This window comes from Lepisosteus platostomus, chromosome 11, assembly GCF_059453375.1.
Source record: "Lepisosteus platostomus isolate fLepPlt1 chromosome 11, fLepPlt1.hap1, whole genome shotgun sequence".
Classification (NCBI taxonomy): Eukaryota; Metazoa; Chordata; class Actinopteri; order Semionotiformes; family Lepisosteidae; genus Lepisosteus; species Lepisosteus platostomus.
Genome location: NC_142621.1, coordinates 26,074,982 through 26,085,643, shown reverse-complemented (window position 1 = coordinate 26,085,643; position 10,662 = coordinate 26,074,982). Strand labels below are relative to the sequence as shown.

Genomic DNA, 10,662 nt, shown 5'->3' with positions numbered 1-10,662 from the left:
CCGCCACGGATACTTGGCTGACCCGCTGTTGGAAAAGATATATACGGCGAAACAATGAGACACAGGTGAGCTCCGTCAGGAAACGGAATAGAAATGCCACAGAAGCACTGAGCCGGGCGGAAGCTGGTAAGGTGAGAGCGTTTTGGAGGAACGAGAGATTTAGGAGTGTACTGGAAGGAATTTCAGAATAACGGACTATTGGATATGGGTTTTGGATACGGCGCGGAGAAGTGTGGACATACGCATTTGGGGACTTAAGGATACTGGCAACGGATTGCGGAACGGATTTGGAGAGACATACGGACGAAGAACACAGAGGTTCAGTGTGGTGTGAGTTAAATCTCTTTTACACCTATTTCCCCCGGCGATGCCACACCATATATTCAATTGAATCTTTCAAAGAGAACAACCATTTCCCTGCAAAATTAGGCTTTTCTCTGTCACTTCTCAGGTGGCTCTGACAATCAGCTGCCGTTAAATTGTGGCTGGGGGCATCTGTTTCAATGGATTTTGTACTCCCTCTTTAAGTGTGATATTAGAAATACATATATTTTTTTGCTAAAAAACTGCTTTTTACAAATTAAAGATACGGCTATAAACTAATATGACGTTTTGGCTGTGAAGCCTTCTTCAGGTGTGTGGAGACGGGTATATTTTTAGACGCATTTATTAAAAAACTAAGAGCCATTTTTTAAATGGGAAGAATGGTAAATTGTGCCAAGTGAAGTTTATTTTTCAGTTTCCACTGTCTACATTCCCGGGCATGGCTTATATGTGGTTTAATATTTACCTATCGGATTAGCAAAGGGTAAAATAACACAATTGAAACAGGATGAGGAAATGTGCACACACTCCTCTGACATACTCATGAGAGAGAGTCTTTCCCCGCTTGACATGCTTTGAGCTTATAAAGAGAGATCACCCACTGGAGAAGAACACGACTGTGAGTGACATCACTGTGAGGTCATAGGCATTGAGCAGGTCAGAAAATCAAGACTTCAAGGGGAAACTCAATCCTACCCAACATTAGAGACATGCCTACTTTTGCAAGTGCCAGCTTGATAATGGTTTAAGTTCCTTAGATATTTTTTAACTTCAGCTAGGTGTATGGCCTTTGACTTAAAAATCAGTAAATCATTAAGGAATGCTGGAAGGTTTAATAGAATTAAGATATTCTTACCAGGTCGAAACACCAGCATGGCACTGTAACCTTATTCTTTATAAAAATGTGAACATAAACTCTCTCTTTTAAACTGTACAGGCCTATTACAAAGCCAGTCGAAGTGGACAGCTCCACAGAGTAAACAGTCATATAATCCAGTGCTTCTAGTTGATCAATAATGTAGTAACTGTACTGTATATGAAGATGTGGTGATTGTTTTTATTTAACCTTATCCACCTGTTGCATAGGTTGTCTTGTGTTTCGCAATACGTAGTCTGTGGTGTTATTGATTTAGCTAGTAAAAATATATATATTATTCATCCATTGTGTGGTTTCTGCGTAAAAAAAAAAACCCTGCATCCACAGAAACAAAAATCACAGATATGTGCCGAACAGGACTACTAGTATCAATATAACGTCAGCGTCCTTTTTTGTGCTTGATATGAACTGCCTAATGGGGCCACAGGAATAATGGAAGGCTGGTCATATCCATCCATTATTACAAACAAGCCTTTAAAGAAACACAAACAGAATGTACTTTTATGATTTTAAATATTTGTATATCGCCTCAGCAAAAATAATTTGACTCTCCCCCCCCCACCCCCCATATATTCAGTACTTAATTCAAAAATTCATTTCAGCTGTAGAGTCTTCTTCAGGTGTCAGTTCCCGTTTCTTTTCTTCTCCTTTGCGGCCTACGCGTGTTGACGCACTACCTACTTGAGCTACTGCAGAGTTTTCTTACATATTACTTACCACCATTTGCTTTGACTTGGAAAAACTATGCAGTATCTTTTGAAAACAGCCCTTTCTTGTTCGTCTATTTCTGCCAGCCACGTGTTACTGGCAGTCCTCAAATGTGTCAACTACTGTGAGGAAGGCCTTCCACACTCCAGGCCTGCTTGTGCACACAGCCCCGCCTCCTCTTCTCGTTTGACCGATCTCTCAGTTCGTGTCCGCGATGCAGGTCCAGTGCTGACCCCCACCCTTCGTCACACACCACTTGGAGTGCTCCACCATGATGCTGAAAGGCCTGGCCTCTGGCAGCTGCATAGTCTTCACGTTGTACACCTTGTGCGCCACAGAGCAATTTGACGGCAGAGGCTGATGAAGCTTCCCCCAGCTTTTGGCAAAGAAGTCGTCTCCTAAATAGTTAACCAGCAAACCTGAGTAGAGATCTGAAACGGAACAGAGTCACCGGTTCCCTGTAAGAATCTGTCCCAGACACACTTTCTACCCAACCAAAAACAGGAAGTGCACTTGCTACCAAAACGTCAAACTGGAACCGAGAACAAGTGAATGTGTATTTCTTCCCCCCCTCTCTGAATGCTGTACTGTATTGGTTGCTACCCAGAACGTTCTTTTTTAAATCAGCACCACCAATATACAGTAGATCAAGTGTGAAGTGTGACATATTGCTTTTGAAGGGCAGTGTTTGAAACTTACTGGATTGTTCCTTTTCTACATAACCTTTTTTTAAATGTATTTAAATGACAACCGTTTCCAATAACCTTTAAAGTAACAGCAGAATGAGATCCTTGGATCAATTAATCAATTTCTAATGGAACAAACTGCACATGTTATTTAAGTCCTGGTTCCTTTCAAGAAACAGCAGGATGAGATCCTTGAATTAACTACTAAGAAATTAGCTAAATGGGCCAAATGTAACCTCTCGTGTTCTTAGGTATTAAATGGTACAGTATCTAAAGAAGCTACACAAGTTATATTTTTATCCTTTCTTATGTTTAAATCAACATACCAAGAGAAAAACATTTGATTTAAATTGTTGTATAAATAAAAGATTGAAATATTCTATTAATCAATTTGTTCAAGAATTGGGCTTTACAGGATGTTAATAAAGCACCTACAAACTACCTCAGACACAAATCCTAAACCTAAATTACTACTGAATATAAATTGATGCTTTACTAACATCCCATAAAATCTCTTTTGAAAGAAAGCGATGCTATGAAACCTTAAATCTAAAGTGTAACCGCAGAAACATGTAGGAAAGTTCAGTTGCCAGGTGGCAGATTGAGAAAGTTTCACCAAAACAAAGTATGCTTTTTTATATAAATACATCTTCAATTGGGAAAGGCTTTGAGTAAAAATAAACTGGATATTGTTCCACAAAATCTTTGTGAGAAAGTGGGTCTTGCTGGCTAGAAACAGCCAACATACAATAGAGTTAGACTTTGTAAAAATTAAATAAATTCAGATTCTGAGAGGCTCAATAAGTGCTTGTTCAGAGTAAATCAGACATTGTTGTCCAAGTTTCAGCAGTGATACATAATTCACTGAATACCAACACCAACAGGGTTGGACACTTTGGGATATCCAAGCGATCTCAAACGCGTCCGATAACTGCAACCTCTATGACCAGCTGGGCACCAGTGCTCTTGTACTGTTGTCAATGAAAGAAAAATCATTAGTACAACTTATGCCAACTCTGACACTTAGCATCACTGTGGGGCTGTTAAGCACATATTTTGAAGAAATAAGTACATTTCGTCATCTCTTCCAAGCTGGTACAGGTCTGGAACTGTGATAATTAATTTGTGATTTTAAAATGTAGAGGCATGCAAAAAATTAACTATTGATCCCAAATATCTAAAATGAGAAAAATAGCTGATGTGACATTTTCACTTCCCAGGAACAAACTGCAATAATGAAGCACAGAGATTGTTTATGGATCATGGCAACTGTGTTGTTCAATACTGTTTCTGTATTTTGAATTGGAGAATAGTTTCTAAAGAAGCGATCAGTTGGGAAACAAACGTGATCCATAGACTTTACTGATTTTTTTTCTACAGACTCTAGCTCTGCCTTGAGTGGTGCTCACCGTCATTAAATCTAGAGCATTTTGCAAAGCTGGTGAAAGTTTACCCTGCTAAAGATGTCAGGGGCAGCTGCTTAAACCAAGGCTCTTTCCTGGGATAGCATGTTCTCTGAGCCACACACTGAAGGTCTCTGTGGAAGGTTTGGGGGACGTGATAGTCAAAAGAGTATACATGGATATACTGGAGTTGCACAGCTGTAGAGACAAGAATGAAAAATAACCAAGAGTAAGCATGGCATTTTCATACATCCAGGTCAAATGCCCCCTTTCTTTTTCCATTAGTCTGGAGAGTTTTCTTTATTTATTTTCACTTGTTAAACTATCCTCCAAGTTCTAAAATGTTGACATACATTTTCAGCAGCCACAATACACATCATTTAGATTTAATTAGAAAGTCTAAGGCTATTTTGGTATTTATTTTCATCTGTATACACAATGAGGTGTAAGTCTATTAGTGTCCACCTATTCTCAGGGTTATATTAAGCTTGCATATGAAATTGAACCACCAACAGAAAATAACAGAATAGACTGTTTTTTGCCCCACAGGTAAATTTAGAATAGGAAAAGAAAAGGTGCTCCAAACCAGAACAAGAACTGCAAATAACCAATACTTGAATCTTAAAAGCTGGAAAAATTGTACCAAAGGCTTTCAGAAAGTGATAGACAGCTGTGATGTCAATGCCATGGACATACTAAAGCTCAACAACCAAACTTGTTCAAGAAAAGGTTCACACAGCTGTATGTACATGTGAACGCCTACCTATGTCCTTGAAGGTGCTGTATGTGTAAGTCCCGCAGAAGAAGGTCTGTGCATTTTCATGCCCACTGGAGGGCAAGAATGATGTAGAATGATTTTTCACATCTGGAAGTTCTGGGGTGCTGTGAACCAGCCACACTCCTGTCTGTCTAACATCACAATCCCTGAAAAAGGTCACACAAGATATATTCAAATCTCTTATCGTTTTTGATCCGTCTGGTTTTTCAGTTTCAATGTTTTTAAAGGACAAGTCTGCTCTTTTTGAACAGAGTCCATTATCAAGCCTGCTTCCAGCTGACGAAGTCAATTAATCAATTAAGTTCAAGAATCAAACAAGAACTGTATAATTGATCAAACTAAACAAAAGATCTTCTATTTTGGGCTAGTTTTCAGTTCTCTTAATCTGACTTTTGGCTTTTTTGTCCAACCGAATTAAACTGAACATACTTCATGGCCAAAGGTCAGATTAAGAGAATTGAAAACCACAGTCCAAAATAGGACTATTCTTAATCCTATTAATTGTTTTCATTTCTCTTCAACTGACAATTGGCCATGAAGTATGTACATCTATCTCTTAATCTCAACAATTTAATTTACTGTATTCATTTAGAAATGGGCTACTGTAAATTCAATTCAATAGAGCCCACAACAAGCATCTTTAGTTTTGTTTTACCCAGCAGATGAATTTTTTATTACAAACATCAGTATTATATTGACTTACAGAAGTGTTTTTCAACTCAGTGATTTTCACCAGGAGAAAAAGCTTTGAAGGCAACAGATTTGTTCTTAGCTTATGTGATGCCTCAGTCAAAGAAATGTAAATGGGAAAAAAAATAATGAACAAAAACAAGATGGAAATATATACTTTAAAGCTTTATGATTCAAGTTTTAAAACCAGAAAACACAGAAAGCTGGTGTTGGTATTCTAAAGACACAGTATATACTTCGGACGTGCCATCATGTCTTGACCATACACAGTAAATCCTAAAATAAATGTTTTCTACTGAATCAATGATTTGGACAACATCTGCAGAATCACACGTGTAAATGTTCTACCCTGAAATAGTGTAAATGTTAAAATATTTTATTTTAGATATATATAAAATGAACAATTCACATCCTGCATATGTAGCAAACATTGCACTTGGCTTTAATCATAGGAATAAGCAAGCAAACCCAGCAAGTATTACAGATACAATTCTATTGTTTGTTGTGCTGTCTATGATGTTTTTTCCCCCCCATTTTCTGTGTCCTTCTGTCTTGTACATTATAAAATGTTACTTACCTTAAAGTTTGTATTTGTATTGCACAAAAGGCTTTTGAATTATGAGAGAAACCTGTGAAAATAAACAAATCGAAAAGACAATGTACAGTGCCTTGCGAAAGTATTCGGCCCCCTTGAACTTTTCAACCTTTTGCCACATTTCAGGCTTCAAACATAAAGATATAAATTTTTTATTTTATGTGAAGAATCACCAACAAGTGGGACACAATTGTGAAGTGGAACGAAATCTATTGGATTTTTGAAACTTTTTTAACTAATAAAAAAATGAAAAGTGGGGCGTGCAAAATTATTCGGCCCCTTTACTTTCAGTGCAGCAAACTCACTCCAGAAGTTCAGCGAGGATCTCTGAATGATCCAATGTTGTCCTAAATGACTGATGGTGATAAATAGAATCCACCTGTGTGTAATCAAGTCTCTGTATAAATGCACCTGCTCTGTGATAGTCTCAATGTTCTGTTGAAAGCGCAGAGAGCATCATGAAGACCAAGGAACACACCAGGCAGGTCCGTAATACTGTTGTGGAGAAGTTTAAAGCTGGATTTGGATACAAAACGATTTCCCAAGCTTCAAACATCCCAAGGAGCACTGTGCAAGCGATCATCTTGAAATGGAAGGAGTATCAGACCACTGCAAATCTACCAAGACCTGGCCGTCCCTCTAAACTTTCAGCTCAGACAAGGAGAAGACTGATCAGAGATGCAGCCAAGAGGCCCATGATCACTCTGGATGAACTGCAGAGAACTACAGCTGAGGTGGGAGAGTCTGTCCATAGGACAACAATCAGTCTTACACTGCACAAATCTGGCCTTTATGGAAGAGTGGCAAGAAGAAAGCCATTTCTCAAAGATATCCATAAAAAGTCTCGTCTAAAGTTTGCCACAAGCCACCTGGGAGACACCCCAAACATGTGGAAGAAGGTGCTCTGGTCAGATGAAACCAAAATCGAACTTTTTGGCCACAATGCAAAACGATATGTTTGGCGTAAAAGCAACACAGCTCATCACCCTCAACACACCATCCCCACTGTCAAACATGGTGGTGGCAGCATCATGGTTTGGGCCTGCTTTTCTTCAGCAGGGACAGGGAAGATGGTTAAAATTGAGGGGAAGATGGATGCAGCCAAATACAGGACCATTCTGGATGAAAACCTGTTGGAGTCTGCAAAAGACCTGAAACTGGGACGGAGATTTATCTTCCAACAAGACAATGATCCCAAACATACAGCAAAATCTACAAAGGAATGGTTCACAAATAAACGTATCCAGGTGTTTGAATGGCCAAGTCAAAGTCCAGACCTGAATCCAATCGAGAATCTGTGGAAAGAGCTGAAAACTGCTGTTCACAAACGCTCTCCATCCAACCTCACTGAGCTCGAGCTGTTTTGCAAGGAAGAATGGGCAAGAATTTCAGTCTCTCGATGTGCAAAACTGATAGAGACATACCCCAAGCGACTTGCAGCTGTAATCGCAGCAAAAGGTGGCTCTACAAAGTATTAACGCAAGGGGGCCGAATAATTTTGCACGCCCCACTTTTCATTTTTTTATTAGTTAAAAAAGTTTCAAAAATCCAATAGATTTCGTTCCACTTCACAATTGTGTCCCACTTGTTGGTGATTCTTCACATAAAATAAAAAATTTATATCTTTATGTTTGAAGCCTGAAATGTGGCAAAAGGTTGAAAAGTTCAAGGGGGCCGAATACTTTCGCAAGGCACTGTATATGGCATACAGTATATATGGGGAAACAGCCAAGTCCTGTCAGCTGCAAGTGGGCAGGGATGTTTTTGGTAACATTTGGTAGAAAACAGACCTTTTGCTCTTTGAGTAAGCAAAACATGCAGCTATCTGGAACCCGATTCTGTGATTTTTTTAAGGAGCATATTTGTGATTTTTAAAGTGGGCCTTAGTTTCTGATCATTAATATTCATGTTTTGTTTAGGTAAGATGACGGTGCTGTGTTGAGAGAGGTTAATGTTACAAATTACTGCCAGAATTACTTCAGTATACAAACTGCCAAGAACTGAAAAACGCAAGAGAGGTTACAGACACAAGTGGGCTGCTCAAGTGACCGTATTCATTAGGTTGCTAGTAGCTAGTAGTTTACTGATGAATCATGTGAAACTGTCTCTTGTACTGTAGGAATCCCAGGAACAGGTTTATCTCTAGAACAAATCTGACAGCTTGTCCCAGAGACAGTTCGCCCTCTCAATGCATGACATCATCCTGGCGCCCAAAAGCTGACACCAAACAAATAGCAGGTTTAAGTGAAATTGAGTCAGAAGTCCCTACCTTCTGGCCTCCTTCTGGGTCCAGCGAATGCACACACGCTACATACTCCTGCATGGCCTGTTCTTTGCTCATGTCCCCAAGCTGCTTCCAGGCCTGCCTGCAGCATCACAGCACAATGTGTAACCCATCAGCAGCCTTACAGAGCCCAGCTGGTAGAAACTCTTAACCGCTTTTCAGTAGGGCAAATGTTTTGTTTTTTATTTTTAATACAGTTCGGCAAGGAGACTGTGAATGCTAGAACTCAGCTTCTCGGGTATGTAATTTAGTCATAGTCTATCCCATAAGTTGACTGACAGATCTTACTTGCCTAGGATGTTATTTACCCTTTAACAACTGAAATCCTACTTACACTCCCTGGTCTGTTGGGTTTCTTACAATATCTGTGAAAGTTCACACATTTACCTTTCTTTTTTTCTGGACAACACTGAAACCTATATTTAGTGTGGGTTTGTGGAGTCGCACAGATTTGTCTCTTGCCTTGTGTAACTTAAAATGAGTTTTTGCACAATACTTTAGCTATCGCTTTCTAAAAGGAATACATATTCAACAACTGAAAAGGTATCAATGAGAAGAAGCAAACTTTAAGAATATGATTAGCTAGTCATCATGTGAACACAGGATAACAATGGCTGTTTCAAACAGCAAATCCACTGGAATTTAACTGTATTCCTATTTTAAATTCACAGTGGCAATATGCTCACTGTGTGGAAAATGATTCAATTTATTTTTTAAATGTGCTAGATATGATATATATATATTGATATATATTTTATTACCCTGTTCATTTATGCCAACTGCTTATTTCTAAATTTTGCATATAAATAATGTATATAACTCAGTATACGTGGCCAGTAGGTTTGTCAGTAATACAAAATGTTTGGAGAGTAGCAGAAAAGTCGTTTTGTACACTTCTATTCAACATTCGTCAGTTAAAACGATCCCTTGGGGAACTAGAAAATATTGCTAGTGGTTTCTTCATCCAAACGTACTCAGTACTTTATAAACACGAAGGTCACCAACTACATGACAGCAGCTGATTATGCACATGCTGAGTGCACATTTTTAAGGTTTCAAACTAATTGATCTTGAGCCCGAAAACACATCAAACACGTCTTTGCTTCAGTTTATTAAAGAGTTGCCAAAGGTTTGGGGTCACTTTACCTGTTTATACCTGGCGTACAGGTAAAGCAGCTGTTCTCTGCTCGCTGTCTGCACCAGTCCACGGAGCCGCTCAGCTGCCGCTTCAAACTCGGCTTCGAGCTCCGTCTCTTCCAGGCGATACCCCAGGTCACCAGCACCGCAACCTTCCTCCCCGAGACCCAAGTCTGAATCCGAATCTGACCCACCGAGCGGCTCTCCTGTGTCTGGCCGAGCCGGGTCGGTACCTGAACCCGTAGCAGAGTCGGGGGAAGACAATGGAGAGCGAGACGCCATATTGGAGTATGTCTATAAATATAAATGTTATGATCGTGGTTTGTATTTCCCGAATAATCTAAATCGATCTCCAGGAACACAAATTATATTAAAATTACTCTCTCCTGCAGACAGTATCAAGATGCTGGCTAACCGTTTCGGGACTTGTTGCTCACCGCGGTCCGTTAACTGTTCGCTCCCCTAAGCGGTCCGAAGGGAAACCAAAAACACAGAGTAGATAAATTGCCAATTTGTTTTAAGCCCTCTGACCGGCAATACAGCTTGTGCAGTGAGGCATTGCAACTTGCCAATCACACGAAAGTTCATTAGGTGCACTTGTTGGTGCACAGTAGAACGTTGATAGTTCATCTGGCTTGCCTGGTTTTTCAGTAGCCAATTCATTCATGTATCTAGTCTAACCCTTTCCTCAAGGAGGTCAGGATATTGGCGTCCACATCACAGTTGGGATGTTTGTTCCAGGCCCCAAACCCTTTGAATAAAAATATGCATTTCCCTGTTTGGTAGATTATTTAAACCTCTTATATTTTTTAAATCCAAATAGTTCGTGCTGCACTACTAAATCTTATGAAGTGCACTACTGTAGGTCAGTAGCTTTGAGGATTTTGAATACTTACAGTAAATCAGGTCTTGCTATAACTATGAATAGAATTATGAAGGCCAAGACTGTTTTATTTTTTTAATGGTATAGTACACCAATAAGATATTTACAGACAACTAACAAACCATTTTGTGATTTAGTTGAAAAGTGTCTGGTCATGCATGTGGTAGTGTGCTCACCTATTTGAATAACTCAACATTATACAAAAACATGAATGCGATTATTTTTATTTCAGAAACAGTAGATCAGCTAGGCAAATGAGGTTCCCATCATTAGAACTCCTTTTTTGAGTTTTCATTG

The 10,662-nt window shown here is 39.3% G+C and overlaps 1 pseudogene; it reads right to left on the bottom strand.

Moving 5' to 3' along the window:
- Positions 1-708: 708 nt before the first annotated feature.
- Positions 709-9,933, bottom strand: LOC148652267 (deoxyribonuclease-2-alpha-like; annotated as a pseudogene).
- Between the last annotated feature and the right edge of the window lie 729 nt (positions 9,934-10,662).